The 25478-nt window shown below is 40.9% G+C and overlaps 1 protein-coding gene across 1 annotated transcript in view; it reads right to left on the bottom strand.

Annotated features, from left to right (window-relative positions):
• abca4b (ATP-binding cassette, sub-family A (ABC1), member 4b) overlaps nucleotides 1-25478 on the bottom strand; it is a 129653-nt gene that overhangs the window by 13995 nt on the left and 90180 nt on the right. The gene's annotated exons all lie outside the window — the stretch shown is intronic.

Raw genomic sequence — 25478 nt, forward strand, 5'->3', positions numbered from 1 at the left:
CCTTGTGATCTGTCAGACACATTAAGGAGTCACAAAACGGTATTTATTGTTTAAATGTCTCTAAAAATGACTACATTTGAAAGGTGAGACTTTGTAAATTCATATCAAAAGTACATGTCTGTCTTTTTTCTGATCCGCAATGTATTTTTCACTACGTGAGAACTTGGTGTGGTGTGAGAGTGGCGTCGCTTGTCAGACATAGCAACAGTAACTAAAGTGGTCGGGTCTTTGCGACCGGTCATTGACAGTATGGACGGGGATTCGTCAGTCCCAATTCAAAACAAATTTCATCACAATCAATCATTGTTCGTTTCAAATATGTGAGAGCATCAAAATGATCCATGGGTGAAATTGATTGGATTTAATTAATTTTTTTGTCAGTTCCTATCATAATTTTAACATTTTGGCGTTATTGTTAGCTATTTACCAATGTTTTCAAATTTCCTTTGTTTGCATGTTTGGTATTGTTGGACTCGGCAAGGATTCTTAGGAGGTCACTCCTGTGAAAAAAACACGGGCTTCCTTGAAACTTCTAAGGGTCCTTCAAGGCTTTGTGCCAATGACGTATACTGAGTTTTTTTAGATACACCAATGTTCTCATAGACAATCATGGCACCCTGGACAAAGACACTGTGTGCCAATTTTCAGTAGACTAACGGTTGGGTGCGCTTATTGCTATTTTCATGATTTTTTTTTACTGTTATAGTGCCACCAAGTGGCCAATTGTCACGATTTTTTTCATGTCAACTCAAATTGAGCTTATGAACATGTGTCACAAGTTTAGCGAAAATATCTCATTCCGTTCACAAGTTATAACCATTTTATAGCGCCACCAAGTGGCCAATTGTCATGATTTTTTTTACGCAATCTCAGAATGAGCTCATGAACATGTGTCCCAAGTTTTGCGAAAATATCTCTTTCCGTTCACAAGTTATAACCGTTTTACAGTGCCACCTAGAGGCCAATTGTTGCGATTTTTTTCAAGTGATCTCAAATTGAGCTCACGAAGATGTGTCCCAAGTTTAGCAAAAAAATCTCTTCCGGTTCACAATTTATAACCATTTTAGTAAAAGTGACCCTGGTGCCATCAAAGATTTTGGTTCCCCTTATCGACCGTTAATTAAAAATTTTATTTTTTTGGATGATTATTTATTGTCAGACTCCAGAAAATATTATTGCAGTGGTTTGGTTCCGATCGGGCAAAAGACCAAGGATAAGTTCGCAAAAATAGGTTTTAAAAAAAAATGCAATTTACTCGAAATTGGCGCCTTAAGGGCAAATCGGAGATAGCCATTTTGTCCGTCTTGAGCCAAGGATTCCAACGATATGGGGCACTTGATCCTGGGACAAACGGTCTAAGAGCTATGAGCAATTTTGAACTTTTGGTTGCTGTAGCGCCACCTATGGGCCATTCGGGGTTATACTCTGATAGGTTGTCCCCAAATTGAGGCCTACCATCTGGCCACGTCTCTAGGCCTTACGGTTTGGCCTGCACGATGCGTTTTACGAATCCTTAATTACAATAGGGTTTCAGCATTTCATGCTTGAACCCCTAATAAGAATGAAGTCTTTTTGCCAGTTATAGCGCCACCTATGGTCCGATCTCCATGAAACTCTGCATGCTTCCTCACCATGTTCTGACACATATGCTCATCAATTTTGGTGAAGTTCTGAGTTTTCATTTGGGATTTATAGGCTTTTTAGTGTATTTTGCCACGCCCCTTTTCTAAATGACCCTGTTACAGCCACCCAAATGCAAAAGTTCAACTTTTTTTTTTGATAATTATTGATCTAGGGAGTCCAGAGAAATGTCCTAGACTGGTTTGGTTCCGATCTGGTGAAAAACCTAGGGCTAGTTCGCAAAAGTAGGTTTCGTACAAAATTCGACATAGCAGAAATTTTTCTGGCCTAAATCGAAATTGGAGATAGCCATTTTGTCCGCCTTGAGCCAGGGATCACAGTGGTGTGAGACACTTGAGTCTAGGACAAACGGAGTGTAGGAGTTATGGGCGATGTAGTACTTTTGCACTAAATCTGTAGCTGTAGCACAACGTAAAATTTGTTTGCGCGGTATTTGAGAACGGTTTGACGAATCAACACGAATTCCATAACTTTTTGTCGGTACAGTGTGGAGATGATACGATTCGATTTTGGTGAAAATCGGACAAACGGTCTAGGAGGAGTTCGACAAAGTAGGTTTTGACTGAAAATCAAGATGGCGGACAGGAAGTTCGGCCAAATATGGCAAACTTGGTATCTATGTTCTCAGCGTGACCCAGCGAATCTATTGAGACCAGTGGCATTTCAATAGGCAGATGTATTCAAAGGTTATTAGCCTTTTTGGAAATGTTGTTATAACTTTTGACCACAAGGTGGCGCTGTTTCGAAACTTCTCACGCTCCTTCAGGGCATCGTGCTGATGAAACATACCATGTTTCGTAACAATCCATTCATGCGTTCTTAAAATACAGCATTTTAGCACAAAATTCAAAATGGCCGACAGCCAAAATGGCCGACATGGTAAAATTGGATATCAGTCGACTCAGCATGTTGGCCTGAATCTAACGAGACCAATTTGATGATTTTTGGGCAAACGGTTCAGAAGTTATAAGCAAAAATAGCCATTTTTCATATCTCCGGACCAGTAGGTGGCGCTGCGCCGAAACGCAGCATGTAGCCTCAAGTCATGCTTGTGATGACATGTGGCAAATTTGGTCTGAATCCAACAAAGCGTTGCGGAGATACAGCCTTACGTCTGTTTTTGCAAGCGCTACGTAAAATTTGTTTGTGGGTTTTTTCGAAAATTGCTAAGCGAATCAACTTGAATTCCATAACTTTTTGTCGGCATGGTCTGTAGATGATCTGATTCAATTTTCATGGAAATTGGAGCAACGGCCTAGGAGGAGTTCGAAAAAGTAGCTTTTTCGGAAAATTCTAAATGGCGGAAAACTTTTCATGGCGCAAAATGACGTCATTGGGTGCAATCGAATCGTCACGAGGTCAGGAATCAGAGGAAAAAAGAATTTTGTTTCTAGCCCTTGTGGTTCAAAAGTTATTAGAATAAACATGAGTGAAACTTTGGACAGTTGGTGGCGCTAGAGGGAATGACTTAGACACACCAAAATTGGTGTATTTAATGTTGGGACTGTCCTCTATCCGAATGTCAAACCATTACAACTTTCCCGCGATCGGTTCTATGGGCTGCCATAGACTCCCAGAGCGGAAGAAGAAGAAGAATTATTTTTGGTACGGGAACAGATACAATAGGTGCCCGCACCTTCAGTGCTTGGCCCCTAATAAGAACCGGAACAGATACAATAGGTGCCCGCACCTTCAGTGCTTGGCCCCTAACAAGCAGCAATCACCGGGGCCAAGCGCAAGCAAGACGACAAGACATGCCAAAGTGGCTGGGAGTGTGAGACCCACTGCAGCAAGGAGCAATTAAAGACATTTGAAGATGAATTTTGGCAAAATGGTTGAAAAATCACATACAATAACTAAAAATATGATTATCACTTTCGACCAATAGGTGGCGCAGTTACGAAACTGATGTGATGTGGTCAGAGTGAAGTGACAATGACACATACAAAGTTTGGTGTCAATATGTCAAGGCATTGCAGATATAAAGCCTGAATAGTCATTTTGGCATCATGCCTCAACTTTGCCACTGCGGTATACGAAAACGGTTTTGTCTATCGACACGAAATCCATAACTTTTACTCGGCACAGTCTGGAGATGACACGATCCGATTTTGGTGAAAATCGGACGTTCGGTCTAGGAGGAGTTCGAAAAAGTAGGTTTTAAAAGAAAATAAAGATGGCGGACAGGAACTTTGATTGACTATGGCAAAATTGGTATCTATGTTTTCAGCATAACCCAAGGAATCTATTGAGATCAGTGTCATTACTATAGGCAAATTTATTCAAAAGTTATTAGCATTTTTGGAAATTTCATTATAACTTTTGACCAAAAGGTGGCGCTGTCTCATACATTTTTGAGTACTTTTAGGGCGTTGTACTGATGACCCATACTGAGTTTCGTAACGATACGTTCATGCGTTCATAAAATACAGCATTTTAGCACATAATTCAAAATGGCCGACAGCCAAAATGGCCGATATGGGAAAATTGGATATCAGTCGACTCAGCACGATGCCCTGAATCTAACGAGACCACTTTTGTGATTTTTGGACAAACCGTTCAGAAGTTATAAGCAAAAATATAAATTCTTCATATCTCCGGACCAGTAGGTGGCGCTGCGCCGAAACGCAGCATGTAGCATCAGGTCATGCTTGTGATGACATGTACCAAATTTGGTCTGAATCCGATAAAGCGTTGTGGAGATACGGCCTTACGTCTGTTTTTGCAAGCGCTACGTAAAATTTATTTGCGCGGTATTCGAGAACGGTAATTCGAATCAACTTGAATTCCATAACTTTTTGTCGTCATGGTCTGGAGTTGATCTGGTTCAATTTTCGTGAAATTCGGAGCAACGGCCTAGGAGGAGTTCGAAAAAGTTGGTTTTTCAGAAAATTCAAAATGGCGGGAAAACTATTATGACGGAAAATGACGTCATAGGGTGCAGTCGAATCGTCGTGAGCTCAGGAATCAGAGCAAAAAAGAATTTTGTTTCTAGCCCTTGTGGTTCAAAAGTTATTAGCATAAACATGAGTGAAACTTTGGACAGCTGGTGGCGCTAGAGGGAATGAGTTGGAGACTCCAAATTTGCTATGGTGATAGTTCAGGCTGTCTTCTATCACTGTGCCAATTTTCATAAGTTTCCCGCAAACGGTTCTATAGGCTGCCATAGACGCCCAGTCGGAAGAAAAAGAAAAAGAAGAATAAGAACGGGAACAGATACAATAGGTGCCCGCACCTTCAGTGCTTGGCCCCTAAATATAGCTGCAAGCAGCCATTACGGGGCCAAGCGCAAAAGCAGACGACGAGATATGCCTACATGGCTGAAAGTGTGAGACAAACTGCAGCAAGGAGCAATTAAAGACATTTGAAGATGAATTTTGGCAAAATGGTTGAAAAATCACATACAATAACTAAAAATATGATTATCACTTTCGACCAATAGGTGACGCAGTTACGAAACTGATGTGATGTGGTCAGAGTGAAGTGACAATGACACATACAAAGTTTTGGTGTCAATATGTCAAGGCATTGCAGATATAAAGCCTGAATAGTCATTTTGGCATCATGCCTCAACTTTGACACTGCGGTATACGAAAACGGTTTTGTCTATCGACACGAAATCCATAACTTTTACTCGGCACGGTCTGGAGATGACACGATCCGATTTTGGTGAAAATCGGACGTTCGGTCTAGGAGGAGTTCGAAAAAGTAGGTTTTAAAAGAAAATAAAGATGGCGGACAGGAAGTTTGGCTGACTATGGCAAAATTGGTATCTATGTTTTCAGCATAACCCAAGGAATCTATTGAGATCAGTGTCATTACTATAGGCAAATTTATTCAAAAGTTATTAGCATTTTTGGAAATTTCATTATAACTTTTGACCAAAAGGTGGCGCTGTCTCATACATTTTTGAGTACCTTTAGGGCGTTGTACTGATGACCCATACTGAGTTTCGCAACGATACGTTCATGCATTCATAAAATACAGCATTTTAGCACATAATTCAAAATGGCCGACAGCCAAAATGGCCGATATGGGAAAATTGGATATCAGTCAACTCAGCACGACGCTCTGAATCTAACGAGACCACTTTTGTGATTTTTGGACAAACCATTCAGAAGTTATAAGCAAAAACATAAATTCTTCATATCTCCGTACCAGTAGGTGGCGCTGCGCCGAAACGCAGCATGTAGCCTCAGGTTATGCTTGTGATGACATGTACCATATTTGGTCTGAATCCGATAAAGCGTTGTGGAAATACAGCCTTACGTCTGTTTTCGCAAGCGCTACGTAAAATTTATTTGCGCGGTATTCGAGAACGGTAATTCGAATCAACTTGAATTCCATAACTTTTGGTCGTCAAGGTCTGGAGATGATCTGGTTCATTTTTCGTGAAATTCGGAGCAACGGTCTAGGAGGAGTTCGAAAAAGTAGGTTTTTCGGAAAATTCAAAATGGCGGGAAAACTATTATGACGGAAAATGACGTCATAGGGTGCATTCGAATCGTCATGAGCTCAGGAATCAGAGGAAAAAAGAATTTTGTTTCTAGCCCTTGTGGTTCAAAAGTTATTAGCATAAACATGAGTGAAACTTTGGACAGCTGGTGGCGCTAGAGGGAATGAGTTGGAGACTCCAAATTTACTATGGTGATAGTTCAGGCTGTCCTCTATCACTGTGCCAATTTTCATAAGTTTCCCGCAAACGGTTCTATAGGCTGCCATAGACGCCCAGTCGGAAGAAAAAGAAAAAGAAAAAGAAAAAGAAGAATAAGAACGGGAACAGATACAATAGGTGCCCGCACCTTCAGTGCTTGGCCCCTAAATATAGCTGCAAGCAGCAATCACCGGGGCCAAGCGCAAGCAAGACGACAAGACATGCCAAAGTGGCTGGGAGTGTGAGACCCACTGCAGCAAGGAGCAATTGAAGACATTTAAAGATGAATTTTGGCACAATGGTTGATACATTAACTAAAAATATGATTATCACTTTCGACCAATAGGTGGCGCAGTTACGAAACTGATGTGATGTGGTCAGAGTGAAGTGACAATGACACTTACAAAGTTTGGTGTCAATATGTCAAGGCATTGCAGATATAAAGCCTGAATAGTCATTTTGGCATCATGCCTCAACTTTGCCACTGCGGTATACGAAAACGGTTTCGTCTATCGACACGAAATCCATAACTTTTACTCGGCACGGTCTGGAGATGACACGATCCGATTTTGGTGAAAATCGGACGTTCGGTCTAGGAGGAGTTCGAAAAAGTAGGTTTTAAAAGAAAATAAAGATGGCGGACAGGAAGTTTGGCTGACTATGGCAAAATTGGTATCTATGTTTTCAGCATAACCCAAGGAATCTATTGAGATCAGTGTCATTACTATAGGCAAATTTATTCAAAAGTTATTAGCATTTTTGGAAATTTCATTATAACTTTTGACCAAAAGGTGGCGCTGTCTCATAATCTTTTGAGTACCTTTAGGGCGTTGTACTGATGACCCATACTGAGTTTCGTAACGATACGTTCATGCGTTCATAAAATACAGCATTTTAGCACATAATTCAAAATGGCCGACAGCCAAAATGGCCGATATGGGAAAATTGGATATCAGTCAACTCAGCACGACGCCCTGAATCTAACGAGACCACTTTTGTGATTTTTGGACAAACCGTTCAGAAGTTATAAGCAAAAACATAAATTCTTCATATCTCCGGACCAGTAGGTGGCGCTGTGCCGAAACGCAGCATGTAGCCTCAAGTCATGCTTGTGATGACATGTACCAAATTTGGTCTGAATCCGATAAAGCGTTGTGGAGATACGGCCTTACGTCTGTTTTCGCAAGCGCTACGTAAAATTTATTTGCGCGGTATTCGAGAACGGTAATTCGAATCAACTTGAATTCCATAACTTTTGGTCGTCAAGGTCTGGAGATGATCTGGTTCATTTTTCGTGAAATTCGGAGCAACGGCCTAGGAGGAGTTCGAAAAAGTAGGTTTTTCGGAAAATTCAAAATGGCGGGAAAACTATTATGACGGAAAATGACGTCATAGGGTGCAGTCGAATCGTCATGAGCTCAGGAATCAGAGGAAAAAAGAATTTTGTTTCTAGCCCTTGTGGTTCAAAAGTTATTAGCATAAACATGAGTGAAACTTTGGACAGCTGGTGGCGCTAGAGGGAATGAGTTGGAGACTCCAAATTTGCTATGGTGATAGTTCAGGCTGTCCTCTATCACAGTGCCAATTTGTATAAGTTTCCCGCAAACGGTTCTATAGGCTGCCATAGACGCCCAGTCGGAAGAAAAAAAAGAAAAAAAAGGAAAAGAAAAAGAAGAAGAAATATAGCTGCAAGCAGCAATCACCGGGGCCAAGCGCAAGCAAGACGACAAGACATGCCAAAGTGGCTGGAAGTGAGAGACCAACTGCAGCAAGGAGCAATTGAAGACATTTAAAGATGAATTTTGGCAAAATGGTTGAAAAATAACATACAAATATAGCTGCAAGCAGCAATCACCGGGGCCAAGCGCAAGCAAGACGACAAGACATGCCAAAGTGGCTGGGAGTGTGAGACCCACTGCAGCAAGGAGCAATTAAAGACATTTGAAGATGAATTTTGGCAAAATGGTTGAAAAATCACATACAATAACTAAAAATATGATTATCACTTTCGACCAATAGGTGGCGCAGTTACGAAACTGATGTGATGTGGTCAGAGTGAAGTGACAATGACACATACAAAGTTTGGTGTCAATATGTCAAGGCATTGCAGATATAAAGCCTGAATAGTCATTTTGGCATCATGCCTCAACTTTGCCACTGCGGTATACGAAAACGGTTTTGTCTATCGACACGAAATCCATAACTTTTACTCGGCACAGTCTGGAGATGACACGATCCGATTTTGGTGAAAATCGGACGTTCGGTCTAGGAGGAGTTCGAAAAAGTAGGTTTTAAAAGAAAATAAAGATGGCGGACAGGAAGTTTGGCTGACTATGGCAAAATTGGTATCTATGTTTTCAGCATGACCCAAGGAATCTATTGAGATCAGTGTCATTACTATAGGCAAATTTATTCAAAAGTTATTAGCATTTTTGGAAATTTCATTATAACTTTTGACCAAAAGGTGGCGCTGTCTCATAATCTTTTGAGTACCTTTAGGGCTTTGTACTGATGACCCATACTGAGTTTCGTAACGATACGTTCATGCGTTCATAAAATACAGCATTTTAGCACATAATTAAAAATGGCCGACAGCCAAAATGGCCGATATGGAAAAATTGGATATCAGTCAACTCAACATGACGCCCTGAATCTATCGAGACCACTTTTGTGATTTTTGGACAAACCGTTCAGAAGTTATAAGCAAAAATAGCCTTTTTTCATATCTCCAGACCAGTAGGTGGCGCTGCGCCGAAACGCAGCATGTAGCCTCAGGTCATGCTTGTGATGACATGTAGGAAGTTTGGTTTGAATACGATTAAGCGATGCGGAGATACAGCCTTATGTCTGTTTTCGCAAGCGCTACGTAAAATTTGTTTGCGCGTTTATCGAAAACGGTTTGACGAATCAACTTGAATTCCATAACTTTTTGTCCCCACAGCCTGAAGATGATCTGGTGCTATTTTGGTGCAAATCGGACAAACCGTCTAGGACGAGTTCGCAAAAGAAGGTTTTTTGGACAATTCAAAATGGCGGCCATATTTTTATGACGGAAAATGACGTCATAGGGTCCAGTCGAATCGTCGTGAGCTCAGGAATCAGAGGAAAAAAGAATTTTGTTGATAGGCCTTACGGTTTAAAAGTTATTAGCATAATATAAGTGAAACTTTGGACAGGTGGTGGCGCTAGAGGGAATGAGTTAGAGACACCAAAATTGGTGCAATTACTGTTGGGAATGTCCTCTATCAGAATGTCAAACCGGAACAACTTTCCCGCATACGCTTCTATGGGCTGCCATAGACGCCCAGTCGGAAGAAGCAGAATAATAATAATAATAATAATAATAATAAGAACCGGAACGAAAACAATAGGTGCCTCCGCACTTTCAGTGCTTGGCCCCTAATAACTAAAAATATGATTATCACTTTCGACCAATAGGTGGCGCAGTTACGAAACTGATGTGATGTGGTCAGAGTGAAGTGACAATGACACTTACAAAGTTTGGTGTCAATATGTCAAGGCATTGCAGATATAAAGCCTGAATAGTCATTTTGGCATCATGCCTCAACTTTGCCACTGCGGTATACAAAAACGGTTTCGTCTATCAACACGAAATCCATAACTTTTACTCGGCACGGTCTGGAGATGACACGATCCGATTTTGGTGAAAATTGGACGTTCGGTCTAGGAGGAGTTCGAAAAAGTAGGTTTTAAAAGAAAATAAAGATGGCGGACAGGAAGTTTGGCTGACTATGGCAAAATTGGTATCTATGTTTTCAGCATAACCCAAGGAATCTATTGAGATCAGTGTCATTACTATAGGCAAATTTATTCAAAAGTTATTAGCATTTTTGGAAATTTCATTATAACTTTTGACCAAAAGGTGGCGCTGTCTCATAATCTTTTGAGTACCTTTAGGGCTTTGTACTGATGACCCATACTGAGTTTCGTAACGATACGTTCATGCGTTCATAAAATACAGCATTTTAGCACATAATTCAAAATGGCCGACAGCCAAAATGGCCGATATGGAAAAATTGGATATCAGTCAACTCAACATGACGCCCTGAATCTATCGAGACCACTTTTGTGATTTTTGGACAAACCGTTCAGAAGTTATAAGCAAAAATAGCCTTTTTTCATATCTCCAGACCAGTAGGTGGCGCTGCGCCGAAACGCAGCATGTAGCCTCAGGTCATGCTTGTGATGACATGTAGGAAGTTTGGTTTGAATACGATTAAGCGATGCGGAGATACAGCCTTATGTCTGTTTTTGCAAGCGCTACGTAAAATTTGTTTGCGCGTTTATCGAAAACGGTTTGACGAATCAACTTGAATTCCATAACTTTTTGTCCCCACAGCCTGAAGATGATCTGGTGCAATTTTGGTGCAAATCGGACAAACCGTCTAGGACAAGTTCGCAAAAGAAGGTTTTTTGGACAATTCAAAATGGCGGCCATATTTTTATGACGGAAAATGACGTCATAGGGTCCAGTCGAATCGTCGTGAGCTCAGGAATCAGAGGAAAAAAGAATTTTGTTGATAGGCCTTACGGTTTAAAAGTTATTAGCATAATATAAGTGAAACTTTGGACAGGTGGTGGCGCTAGAGGGAATGAGTTAGAGACACCAAAATTGGTGCAATTACTGTTGGGAATGTCCTCTATCAGAATGTCAAACCGGAACAACTTTCCCGCATACGCTTCTATGGGCTGCCATAGACGCCCAGTCGGAAGAAGCAGAATAATAATAAATATAGCTGCAAGCAGCAATCACCGGGGCCAAGCGCAAGCAAGACGACAAGACATGCCAAAGTGGCTGGGAGTGTGAGACCCACTGCAGCAAGGAGCAATTAAAGACATTTGAAGATGAATTTTGGCAAAATGGTTGAAAAATCACATACAATAACTAAAAATATGATTATCACTTTCGACCAATAGGTGGCGCAGTTACGAAACTGATGTGATGTGGTCAGAGTGAAGTGACAATGACACATACAAAGTTTGGTGTCAATATGTCAAGGCATTGCAGATATAAAGCCTGAATAGTCATTTTGGCATCATGCCTCAACTTTGCCACTGCGGTATACGAAAACGGTTTTGTCTATCGACACGAAATCCATAACTTTTACTCGGCACGGTCTGGAGATGACACGATCCGATTTTGGTGAAAATCGGACGTTCGGTCTAGGAGGAGTTCGAAAAAGTAGGTTTTAAAAGAAAATAAAGATGGCGGACAGGAACTTTGATTGACTATGGCAAAATTGGTATCTATGTTTTCAGCATAACCCAAGGAATCTATTGAGATCAGTGTCATTACTATAGGCAAATTTATTCAAAAGTTATTAGCATTTTTGGAAATTTCATTATAACTTTTGACCAAAAGGTGGCGCTGTCTCATAAATTTTTGAGTACTTTTAGGGCGTTGTACTGATGACCCATACTGAGTTTCGTAACGATACGTTCATGCGTTCATAAAATACAGCATTTTAGCACATAATTCAAAATGGCCGACAGCCAAAATGGCCGATATGGAAAAATTGGATATCAGTCAACTCAACATGACGCCCTGAATCTATCGAGACCACTTTTGTGATTTTTGGACAAACCGTTCAGAAGTTATAAGCAAAAATAGCCTTTTTTCATATCTCCAGACCAGTAGGTGGCGCTGCGCCGAAACGCAGCATGTAGCCTCAGGTCATGCTTGTGATGACATGTAGGAAGTTTGGTTTGAATACGATTAAGCGATGCGGAGATACAGCCTTATGTCTGTTTTCGCAAGCGCTACGTAAAATTTGTTTGCGCGTTTATCGAAAACGGTTTGACGAATCAACTTGAATTCCATAACTTTTTGTCCCCACAGCCTGAAGATGATCTGGTGCAATTTTGGTGCAAATCGGACAAACCGTCTAGGACGAGTTCGCAAAAGAAGGTTTTTTGGACAATTCAAAATGGCGGCCATATTTTTATGACGGAAAATGACGTCATAGGGTCCAGTCGAATCGTCGTGAGCTCAGGAATCAGAGGAAAAAAGAATTTTGTTGATAGGCCTTACGGTTTAAAAGTTATTAGCATAATATAAGTGAAACTTTGGACAGGTGGTGGCGCTAGAGGGAATGAGTTAGAGACACCAAAATTGGTGCAATTACTGTTGGGAATGTCCTCTATCAGAATGTCAAACCGGAACAACTTTCCCGCATACGCTTCTATGGGCTGCCATAGACGCCCAGTCGGAAGAAGCAGAATAATAATAATAATAATAAATATAGCTGCAAGCAGCAATCACCGGGGCCAAGCGCAAGCAAGACGACAAGACATGCCAAAGTGGCTGGGAGTGTGAGACCCACTGCAGCAAGGAGCAATTAAAGACATTTGAAGATGAATTTTGGCAAAATGGTTGAAAAATCACATACAATAACTAAAAATATGATTATCACTTTCGACCAATAGGTGGCGCAGTTACGAAACTGATGTGATGTGGTCAGAGTGAAGTGAAGTGACAATGATACAAAGTTTGGTGTCAATATGTCAAGGCATTGCAGATATAAAGCCTGAATAGTCATTTTGGCATCATGCCTCAACTTTGCCACTGCGGTATACGAAAACGGTTTTGTCTATCGACACGAAATCCATAACTTTTACTCGGCACAGTCTGGAGATGACACGATCCGATTTTGGTGAAAATCGGACCTTCGGTCTAGGAGGAGTTCGAAAAAGTAGGTTTTAAAAGAAAATAAAGATGGCGGACAGGAAGTTTGGCTGACTATGGCAAAATTGGTATCTATGTTTTCAGCATAACCCAAGGAATCTATTGAGATCAGTGTCATTACTATAGGCAAATTTATTCAAAAGTTATTAGCATTTTTGGAAATTTCATTATAACTTTTGACCAAAAGGTGGCGCTGTCTCATAATCTTTTGAGTACCTTTAGGGCTTTGTACTGATGACCCATACTGAGTTTCGTAACGATACGTTCATGCGTTCATAAAATACAGCATTTTAGCACATAATTCAAAATGGCCGACAGCCAAAATGGCCGATATGGAAAAATTGGATATCAGTCAACTCAACATGACGCCCTGAATCTATCGAGACCACTTTTGTGATTTTTGGACAAACCGTTCAGAAGTTATAAGCAAAAATAGCCTTTTTTCATATCTCCAGACCAGTAGGTGGCGCTGCGCCGAAACGCAGCATGTAGCCTCAGGTCATGCTTGTGATGACATGTAGGAAGTTTGGTTTGAATACGATTAAGCGATGCGGAGATACAGCCTTATGTCTGTTTTCGCAAGCGCTACGTAAAATTTGTTTGCGCGTTTATCGAAAACGGTTTGACGAATCAACTTGAATTCCATAACTTTTTGTCCCCACAGCCTGAAGATGATCTGGTGCAATTTTGGTGCAAATCGGACAAACCGTCTAGGACGAGTTCGCAAAAGAAGGTTTTTTGGACAATTCAAAATGGCGGCCATATTTTTATGACGGAAAATGACGTCATAGGGTCCAGTCGAATCGTCGTGAGCTCAGGAATCAGAGGAAAAAAGAATTTTGTTGATAGGCCTTACGGTTTAAAAGTTATTAGCATAATATAAGTGAAACTTTGGACAGGTGGTGGCGCTAGAGGGAATGAGTTAGAGACACCAAAATTGGTGCAATTACTGTTGGGAATGTCCTCTATCAGAATGTCAAACCGGAACAACTTTCCCGCATACGCTTCTATGGGCTGCCATAGACGCCCAGTCGGAAGAAGCAGAATAATAATAATAATAATAATAATAATAAGAACCGGAACGAAAACAATAGGTGCCTCCGCACTTTCAGTGCTTGGCCCCTAAATATAGCTGCAAGCAGCAATCACCGGGGCCAAGCGCAAGCAAGACGACAAGACATGCCAAAGTGGCTGGAAGTGAGAGACCAACTGCAGCAAGGAGCAATTGAAGACATTTAAAGATGAATTTTGGCAAAATGGTTGAAAAATCACATACAATAACTAAAAATATGATTATCACTTTCGACCAATAGGTGGCGCAGTTACGAAACTAATGTGATGTGGTCAGAGTGAAGTGACAATGACACATACAAAGTTTGGTGTCAATATGTCAAGGCATTGCATATATTAAAGCCTGAATAGTCATTTTGGCATCATGCCTCAACTTTGCCACTGCGGTATACGAAAACGGTTTCGTCTATCGACACGAAATCCATAACTTTTACTCGGCACGGTCTGGAGATGACACGATCCGATTTTGGTGAAAATCGGACGTTTGGTCTAGGAGGAGTTTGAAAAAGTAGGTTTTAAAAGAAAATAAATAAGGCGGACAGGAAGTTTGGCTGACTATGGCAAAATTGGTATCTATGTTTTCAGCATAACCCAAGGAATCTATTGAGATCAGTGTCATTACTATAGGCAAATTTATTCAAAAGTTATTAGCATTTTTGGAAATTTCATTATAACTTTTGACCAAAAGGTGGCGCTGTCTCATAAATTTTTGAGTACCTTTAGGGCATTGTACTGATGACTCATACTGAGTTTCGTAACGATTCGTTCATGCGTTCATAAAATACAGCATTTTAGCACATAATTCAAAATGGCCGAAAGCCAAAATGGCCGATATGGAAAAATTGGATATCAGTCAACTCAGCACGACGCCCTGAATCTAACGAGACCACTTTTGTGATTTTTGGACAAACCGTTCAGAAGTTATAAGCAAAAACATAAATTATTTATATCTCCGGGCCAGTAGGTGGCGCTGCGCCGAAACGCAGCATGTAGCCTCAGGTCATGCTTGTGATGACATGTACCAAATTTGGTCTGAATCCGATAAAGCGTTGTGGAGATACGGCCTTACGTCTGTTTTCGCAAGCGCTACGTAAAATGTATTTGCGCGGTATTCGAGAACGGTAATTCGAATCAACTTGAATTCCATAACTTTTGGTCGTCAAGGTCTGGAGATGATCTGGTTCATTTTTCGTGAAATTCGGAGCAACGGCCTAGGAGGAGTTCGAAAAAGTAGGTTTTTCGGAAAATTCAAAATGGCGGGAAAACTATTATGACGGAAAATGACGTCATATAGTGCAGTCGAATCGTCATGAGCTCAGGGATCAGAGGAAAAAAGAATTTTGTTTCTAGCCCTTGTGGTTCAAAAGTTATTAGCATAAACATGAGTGAAACTTTGGACAGCTGGTGGCGCTAGAGGGATTGATTTGGAGACTCCAAATTTGCTATGGTGATAGTTCAGGCTGTCCTCTATCACGGTGCCAATTTGTATAAGTTTCCCGCAAACGGTTCTATAGGCTGCCATAGACGCCCAGTCGGAAGAAAAAGAAAAAGAAGAAGAATAAGAACGGGAACAGATACAATAGGTGCCCGCACCTTCAGTGCTTGGCCCCTAATAATAATAATAATAAGAACCGGAACGAAAACAATAGGTGCCTCCGCACTTTCAGTGCTTGGCCCCTAAATATAGCTGCAAGCAGCCATTACGGGGCCAAGCGCAAAAGCAGACGACGAGATATGCCTACATGGCTGAAAGTGTGAGACAAACTGCAGCAAGGAGCAATTAAAGACATTTGAAGATGAATTTTGGCAAAATGGTTGAAAAATCACATACAATAACTAAAAAATATGATTATCACTTTCGACCAATAGGTGGCGCAGTTACGAAACTGATGTGATGTGGTCAGAGTGAAGTGACAATGACACATACAAAGTTTTGGTGTCAATATGTCAAGGCATTGCAGATATAAAGCCTGAATAGTCATTTTGGCATCATGCCTCAACTTTGACACTGCGGTATACAAAAACGGTTTTGTCTATCGACACGAAATCCATAACTTTTACTCGGCACAGTCTGGAGATGACACGATCCGATTTTGGTGAAAATCGGACGTTCGGTCTAGGAGGAGTTCGAAAAAGTAGGTTTTAAAAGAAAATAAAGATGGCGGACAGGAAGTTTGGCTGACTATGGCAAAATTGGTATCTATGTTTTCAGCATAACCCAAGGAATCTATTGAGATCAGTCTCATTACTATAGGCAAATTTATTCAAAAGTTATTAGCATTTTTGGAAATTTCATTATAACTTTTGACCAAAAGGTGGCGCTGTCTCATAAATTTTTGAGTACCTTTAGGGCGTTGTACTGATGACCCATACTGAGTTTCGTAACGATACGTTCATGCGTTCATAAAATACAGCATTTTAGCACATAATTCAAAATGGCCGACAGCCAAAATGGCCGATATGGGAAAATTGGATATCAGTCGACTCAGTATGACGCCCTGAACCTAACAAGATCACTTTTGTGATTTTTGGACAAACCGTTCAGAAGTTATAGGCAAAAACATAAATTCTTCATATCTCCGGACCAGTAGGTGGCGCTGCGCCGAAACGCAGCATGTAGCCTCAGGTCATGCTTGTGATGACATGTACCAAATTTGGTCTGAATCCGATAAAGCGTAGTGGAGATACGGCCTTACGTCTGTTTTCGCAAGCGCTACGTAAAATTTATTTGCGCGGTATTCGAGAACGGTAATTCGAATGAACTTGAATTCCATAACTTTTGGTCGTCAAGGTCTGGAGATGATCTGGTTCATTTTTCGTGAAATTTGGAGCAACGGCCTAGGAGGAGTTCGAAAAAGTAGGTTTTTCGTCAAATTCAAAATGGCGGAAAAACTATTATGACGGAAAATGACGTCATAGGGTGCAGTCGAATCGTCGTGAGCTCAGGAATCAGAGGAAAAAGGAATTTTGTTTCTAGCCCTTGTGGTTCAAAAGTTATTAGCATAAACATGAGTGAAAGTTTGGACAGCTGGTGGCGCTAGAGGGAATGAGTTGGAGACTCCAAATTTGCTATGGTGATAGTTCAGGCTGTCCTCTATCACTGTGCCAATTTGTATAAGTTTCCCGCAAACGGTTCTATAGGCTGCCATAGACGCCCAGTCGGAAGAAAAAAAAGAAAAAGAAGAAGAAGAAGAACGGGAACAGATACAATAGGTGCCCGCACCTTCAGTGCTTGGCCCCTAATAATAAATATAGCTGCAAGCAGCAATCACCGGGGCCAAGCGCAAGCAAGACGACAAGACATGCCAAAGTGGCTGGGAGTGTGAGACCCACTGCAGCAAGGAGCAATTAAAGACATTTGAAGATGAATTTTGGCAAAATGGTTGAAAAATCACATACAATAACTAAAAATATGATTATCACTTTCGACCAATAGGTGGCGCAGTTACGAAACTGATGTGATGTGGTCAGAGTGAAGTGACAATGACACATACAAAGTTTGGTGTCAATATGTCAAGGCATTGCAGATATAAAGCCTGAATAGTCATTTTGGCATCATGCCTCAACTTTGCCACAGCGGTATACGAAAACGGTTTCGTCTATCGACACGAAATCCATAACTTTTACTCGGCACGGTCTGGAGATGACACGATCCGATTTTGGTGAAAATCGGACGTTCGGTCTAGGAGGAGTTCGAAAAAGTAGGTTTTAAAAGAAAATAAAGATGGCGGACAGGAACTTTGATTGACTATGGCAAAATTGGTATCTATGTTTTCAGCATAACCCAAGGAATCTATTGAGATCAGTGTCATTACTATAGGCAAATTTAATCAAAAGTTATTAGCATTTTTGGAAATTTCATTATAACTTTTGACCAAAAGGTGGCGCTGTCTCATAAATTTTTGAGTAATTTTAGGGCGTTGTACTGATGACCCATACTGAGTTTCGTAACGATACGTTCATGCGTTCATAAAATACAGCATTTTAGCACATAATTCAAAATGGCCGACAGCCAAAATGGCCGATATGGGAAAATTGGATATCAGTCGACTCAGCACGATGCCCTGAATCTAACGAGACCACTTTTGTGATTTTTGGACAAACCGTTCAGAAGTTATAAGCAAAAATATAAATTCTTCATATCTCCGGACCAGTAGGTGGCGCTGCGCCGAAACGCTGCATGTAGCCTCAAGTCATGCTTATGATGACATGTACCAAGTTTGGTCTGAATACAATAAAGCGTTGCGGAGATACAGCCTTACGTCTGTTTTCGCAAGTGCTATGTAAAATTTGTTTGTACGTTTATCAAAAACGGTTAAGCGAAACAACTTGAATTCCATAACTTTTTGTCGGCACTGCCTGAAGATGATCTGGTGCAATTTTGGTGAGAATCGGACAAACCGTCTAGGACGAGTTCGAAAAAGTAGGTTTTTCGGAAAATTCAAAATGGCGGGAAAACTATTATGACGGAAAATGACGTCATAGGGTCCAGGCAAGTCGTCATGAGCTCAGGAATCAGAGGAAAAAAGAATTTTGTTTCTAGCCCGTGTGGTTCAAAAGTTATTAGCATAAACATGAGTGCAACTTTGGACAGCTGGTGGCGCTAGAGGGAATGAGTTGGAGACTCCAAATTTGCTATGGTGATAGTTCAGGCTGTCCTCTATCACTGTGCCAATTTTCATAAGTTTCCCGCAAACGGTTCTATAGGCTGCCATAGACGCCCAGTCGGAAGAAAAAAAAGAAAAAGAAAAAGAAAAAGAAAAAGAAGCAGAATAAGAACCAGAACAGATACAATAGGTGCCCGCACCTTCAGTGCTTGGCCCCTAATAAGAACGGGAACAGATACAATAGGTGCCCGCACCTTCAGTGCTTGGCCCCTAAATATAGCTGCAAGCAGCAATCACCGGGGCCAAGCGCAAGCAAGACGACAAGACATGCCAAAGTGGCTGGGAGTGTGAGACCCACTGCAGCAAGGAGCAATTAAAGACATTTGAAGATGAATTTTGGCAAAATGGTTGAAAAATCACATACAATAACTAAAAATATGATTATCACTTTCGACCAATAGGTGGCGCAGTTACGAAACTGATGTGATGTGGTCAGAGTGAAGTGACAATGACACATACAAAGTTTGGTGTCAATATGTCAAGGCATTGCAGATATAAAGCCTGAATAGTCATTTTGGCATCATGCCTCAACTTTGCCACTGCGGTATACGAAAACGGTTTTGTCTATCAACACGAAATCCATAACTTTTACTCGGCACAGTCTGGAGATGACACGATCCGATTTTGGTGAAAATCGGACGTTCGGTCTAGGAGGAGTTCGAAAAAGTAGGTTTTAAAAGAAAATAAAGATGGCGGACAGGAACTTTGATTGACTATGGCAAAATTGGTATCTATGTTTTCAGCATAACCCAAGGAATCTATTGAGATCAGTGTCATTACTATAGGCAAATTTATTCAAAAGTTATTAGCATTTTTGGAAATTTCATTATAACTTTTGACCAAAAGGTGGCGCTGTCTCATAAATTTTTGAGTACCTTTAGGGCGTTGTACTGATGACCCATACTGAGTTTCGTAACGATACGTTCATGCGTTCATAAAATACAGCATTCTTAGCACATAATTCAAAATGGCCGACAGCCAAAATGGCCGATATGGGAAAATTGAATATCAGTCAACTCAGCACGATGCCCTGAATCTAACGAGACCACTTTTGTGATTTTTGGACAAACCGTTCAGAAGTTATAAGCAAAAACATAAATTCTTCATATCTCCAGACCAGTAGGTGGCGCTGCGCCGAAACGCAGCATGTAGCCTCAGGTCATGCTTGTGATGAAATGTACCAAATTTGGTCTGAATCCGATAAAGCGTTGTGGAGATACGGCCTTACGTCTGTTTTTGCAAGCGCTACGTAAAATTTATTTGCGCGGTATTCGAGAACGGTAATTCGAATCAACTTGAATTCCATAACTTTTGGTCGTCAAGGTCTGGAGATGATCTGGTTCAATTTTCGTGAAATTCGGAGCAACGGCCTAGGAGGAGTTCGAAAAAGTAGGTTTTTTGGAAAATTCAAAATGGCGGGAAAACTATTATGACGGAAAATGACGTCATAGGGTGCAATCGAATCGTCGTGAGCTCAGGAATCAGAGGAAAAAAGAATTTTGATTCTAGCCCTTACGGTTCAAAAGTTATCAGCATAGACATGAGTGAAACTTTGGACTGTTGGTGGCGCTAGAGGGAATGAGTTGGAGACACCAAAATTGGTGTATTTAATGTTGGGACTGTCCTCTATCAGAATGTCAAATAAAATCAACTTTCCCGCAAGCGGTTCATAGGGCTGCCATAGACTTCAATGGCGGAAGAAGAAACGGAAGAATAAATATAGCTGCAAGCAGCAATCACCGGGGCCAAGCGCAAGCAAGACGACAAGACATGCCAAAGTGGCTGGGAGTGTGAGACCCACTGCAGCAAGGAGCAATTAAAGACATTTGAAGATGAATTTTGGCAAAATGGTTGAAAAATCACATACAATAACTAAAAATATGATTATCACTTTCGACCAATAGGTGGCGCAGTTACGAAACTGATGTGATGTGGTCAGAGTGAAGTGACAATGACACATACAAAGTTTGGTGTCAATATGTCAAGGCATTGCAGATATAAAGCCTGAATAGTCATTTTGGCATCATGCCTCAACTTTGCCACTGCGGTATACGAAAACGGTTTTGTCTATCGACACGAAATCCATAACTTTTACTCGGCACAGTCTGGAGATGACACGATCCGATTTTGGTGAAAATCGGACGTTCGGTCTAGGAGGAGTTCGAAAAAGTAGGTTTTAAAAGAAAATAAAGATGGCGGACAGGAACTTTGATTGACTATGGCAAAATTGGTATCTATGTTTTCAGCATAACCCAAGGAATCTATTGAGATCAGTGTCATTACTATAGGCAAATTTATTCAAAAGTTATTAGCATTTTTGGAAATTTCATTATAACTTTTGACCAAAAGGTGGCGCTGTCTCATAAATTTTTGAGTACTTTTAGGGCGTTGTACTGATGACCCATACTGAGTTTCGTAACGATACGTTCATGCGTTCATAAAATACAGCATTTTAGCACATAATTCAAAATGGCCGACAGCCAAAATGGCCGATATGGGAAAATTGGATATCATTCGACTCAGCACGATGCCCTGAATCTAACGAGACCACTTTTGTGATTTTTGGACAAACCGTTCAGAAGTTATAAGCAAAAATATAAATTCTTCATATCTCCGGACCAGTAGGTGGCGCTGCGCCGAAACGCAGCATGTAGCCTCAGGTCATGCTTGTGATGACATGTACCAAATTTGGTCTGAATCCGATAAAGCGTTGTGGAGATACGGCCTTACGTCTGTTTTTGCAAGCGCTACGTAAAATTTATTTGCGCGGTATTCGAGAACGGTAATTCGAATCAACTTGAATTCCATAACTTTTTGTCGTCATGGTCTGGAGTTGATCTGGTTCAATTTTCGTGAAATTCGGAGCAACGGCCTAGGAGGAGTTCGAAAAAGTAGGTTTTTCGGAAAATTCAAAATGGCGGGAAAACTATTATGACGGAAAATGACGTCATAGGGTCCAGTCGAATCGTCATGAGCTCAGGAATCAGAGGAAAAAATAATTTTGTTTCTAGCCCTTGTGGTTCAAAAGTTATTAGCATAAACATGAGTGAAACTTTGGACAGCTGGTGGCGCTAGAGGGAATGAGTTGGAGACTCCAAATTTGCTATGGTGATAGTTCAGGCTGTCCTCTATCACTGTGCCAATTTGTATAAGTTTCCCGCAAACGGTTCTATAGGCTGCCATAGACGCCCAGTCGGAAGAAAAAAAAGAAAAAAAAAAGAATATAGCTGCAAGCAGCCATTACGGGGCCAAGCGCAAAAGCAGACGACGAGATATGCCTACATGGCTGAAAGTGTGAGACAAACTGCAGCAAGGAGCAATTAAAGACATTTGAAGATGAATTTTGGCAAAATGGTTGAAAATCACATACAATAACTAAAAATATGATTATCACTTTCGACCAATAGGTGGCGCAATTACGAAACTGATGTGGTGTGGTCAGAGTGAAGTAACAATGACACTTACAAAGTTTGGTGTCAATATGTCAAGGCATTGCAGATATAAACCCTGAATAGTCATTTTGGCATCATGCCTCAACTTTGCCACTGCGGTATACGAAAACGGTTTCGTCTATCGACACGAAATCCATAACTTTTACTCGGCACGGTCTGGAGATGACACGATCCGATTTTGGTGAAAATCGGACGTTCGGTCTAGGAGGAGTTCGAAAAAGTAGGTTTTAAAAGAAAATAAAGATGGCGGACAGGAAGTTTGGCTGACTATGGCAAAATTGGTATCTATGTTTTCAGCATAACCCAAGGAATCTATTGAGATCAGTGTCATTACTATAGGCAAATTTATTCAAAAGTTATTAGCATTTTTGGAAATTTCATTATAACTTTTGACCAAAAGGTGGCGCTGTCTCATAATCTTTTGAGTACCTTTAGGGCCTTGTACTGATGACCCATACTGAGTTTCGTAACGATACGTTCATGCGTTCATAAAATACAGCATTTTAGCACATAATTCAAAATGGCCGAGAGCCAAAAGGGCCGATATGGGAAAATTGGATATCAGTCAACTCAGCACGACGCCCTGAATCTAACGAGACCACTTTTGTGATTTTTGGACAAACCGTTCAGAAGTTATAAGCAAAAACATAAATTCTTCATATCTCCGGACCAGTAGGTGGCGCTGCGCCGAAACGCAGCATGTAGCATCAGGTCATGCTTGTGATGACATGTACCAAATTTGGTCTGAATCCGATAAAGCGTTGTGGAGATACAGCCTTACGTCTGTTTTTGCAAGCGCTACGTAAAATTTATTTGCGCGGTATTCGAGAACGGTAATTCGATTCAACTTGAATTCCATAACTTTTGGTCGTCAAGGTCTGGAGATGATCTGGTTAATTTTTCGTGAAATTCGGAGCAACGGCCTAGGAGGAGTTCGAAAAAGTAGGTTTTTCGGAAAATTCAAAATGGCGGGAAAACTATTATGACGGAAAATGACGTCATAGGGTGCAGTCGAATCGTCATGAGCTCAGGAATCAGAGGAAAAAAGAATTTTGTTTCTAGCCCTTGTGGTTCAAAAGTTATTGGCATAAACATGAGTGAAACTTTGGACAGCTGGTGGCGCTAGAGGGAATGAGTTGGAGACTCCAAATTTGCTATGGTGATAGTTCAGGCTGTCTTCTATCACTGTGCCAATTTTCATAAGTTTCCCGCAAACGGTTCTATAGGCTGCCATAGACGTCCAGTCGGAAGAAGAAAAAGAAAAAGAAAAAGAAAAAGAAAAAGAAGAAATATAGCTGCAAGCAGCAATCACCGGGGCCAAGCGCAAGCAAGACGACAAGACATGCCAAAGTGGCTGGGAGTGTGAGACCCACTGCAGCAAAGAGCAATTAAAGACATTTGAAGATGAATTTTGGCAAAATGGTTGAAAAATCACATACAATAACTAAAAATATGATTATCACTTTCGACCAATAGGTGGCGCAGTTACGAAACTGATGTGATGTGGTCAGAGTGAAGTGACAATGACACATACAAAGTTTGGTGTCAATATGTCAAGGCATTGCAGATATAAAGCCTGAATAGTCATTTTGGCATCATGCCTCAACTTTGCCACTGCGGTATACGAAAACGGTTTTGTCTATCGACACGAAATCCATAACTTTTACTCGGCACGGTCTGGAGATGACACGATCCAATTTTGGTGAAAATCGGACGTTCGGTCTAGGAGGAGTTTGAAAAAGTAGGTTTTAAAAGAAAATAAAGATGGCGGACAGGAAGTTTGGCTGACTATGGCAAAATTGGTATCTATGTTTTCAGCATAACCCAAGGAATCTATTGAGATCAGTGTCATTACTATAGGCAAATTTATTCAAAAGTTATTAGCATTTTTGGAAATTTCATTATAACTTTTGACCAAAAGGTGGCGCTGTCTCATAAATTTTTGAGTACTTTTAGGGCGTTGTACTGATGACCCATACTGAGTTTCGTAACGATACGTTCATGCGTTCATAAAATACAGCATTTTAGCACATAATTCAAAATGGCCGACAGCCAAAATGGCCGATATGGGAAAATTGGATATCAGTCGACTCAGCACGATGCCCTGAATCTAACGAGACCACTTTTGTGATTTTTGGACAAACCGTTCAGAAGTTATAAGCAAAAATATAAATTCTTCATATCTCCGGACCAGTAGGTGGCACTGCGCCGAAACGCAGCATGTAGCCTCAGGTCATGCTTGTGATGACATGTACCAAATTTGGTCTGAATCCGATAAAGCGTTGTGGAGATACGGCCTTACGTCTGTTTTTGCAAGCGCTACGTAAAATTTATTTGCGCGGTATTCGAGAACGGTAATTCGAATCAACTTGAATTCCATAACTTTTTGTCGGCATGGTCTGTAGATGATCTGATTCAATTTTCATGGAAATTGGAGCAACGGCCTAGGAGGAGTTCGAAAAAGTAGCTTTTTCGGAAAATTCAAAATGGCGGAAAACTTTTCATGGCGCAAAATGACGTCATTGGGTGCAATCGAATCGTCACGAGGTCAGGAATCAGAGGAAAAAAGAATTTTGTTTCTAGCCCTTGTGGTTCAAAAGTTATTAGAATAAACATGAGTGAAACTTTGGACAGTTGGTGGCGCTAGAGGGAATGACTTAGACACACCAAAATTGGTGTATTTAATGTTGGGACTGTCCTCTATCCGAATGTCAAACCATTACAACTTTCCCGCGATCGGTTCTATGGGCTGCCATAGACTCCCAGAGCGGAAGAAGAAGAAGAAATAGCTGCAAGCAGCCATTACGGGGCCAAGCGCAAGCAAGACGACAAGACATGCCAAAGTGGCTGGGAGTGTGAGACCAACTGCAGCAAGGATCAATTGAAGACATTTAAAGATGAATTTTGGCAAAATGGTTGAAAAATCACATACAATAACTAAAAATATGATTATCACCTTCGACCAATAGGTGGCGCAGTTACGAAACTGATGTGATGTGGTCAGAGTGAAGTGACAATGACACATACAAAGTTTGGTGTCAATATGTCGAGGCATTGCATATATAAAGCCTGAATAGTCATTTTGGCATCATGCCTCAATTTTGCCACTGCGGTATACAAAAACGGTTTCGTCTATCGACACGAAATCCATAACTTTTACTCGGCACCGTCTGGAGATGACACGATCCGATTTTGGTGAAAATCGGACGTTCGGTCTAGGAGGAGTTCGAAAAAGTAGGTTTTAAAAGAAAATAAAGATGGCGGACAGGAAGTTTGACTGACTACAC

The sequence above is a fragment of the Phoxinus phoxinus genome (assembly GCF_949152265.1).
Source record: "Phoxinus phoxinus genome assembly, chromosome: 5".
Lineage (NCBI taxonomy): Eukaryota > Metazoa > Chordata > Actinopteri > Cypriniformes > Leuciscidae > Phoxinus > Phoxinus phoxinus.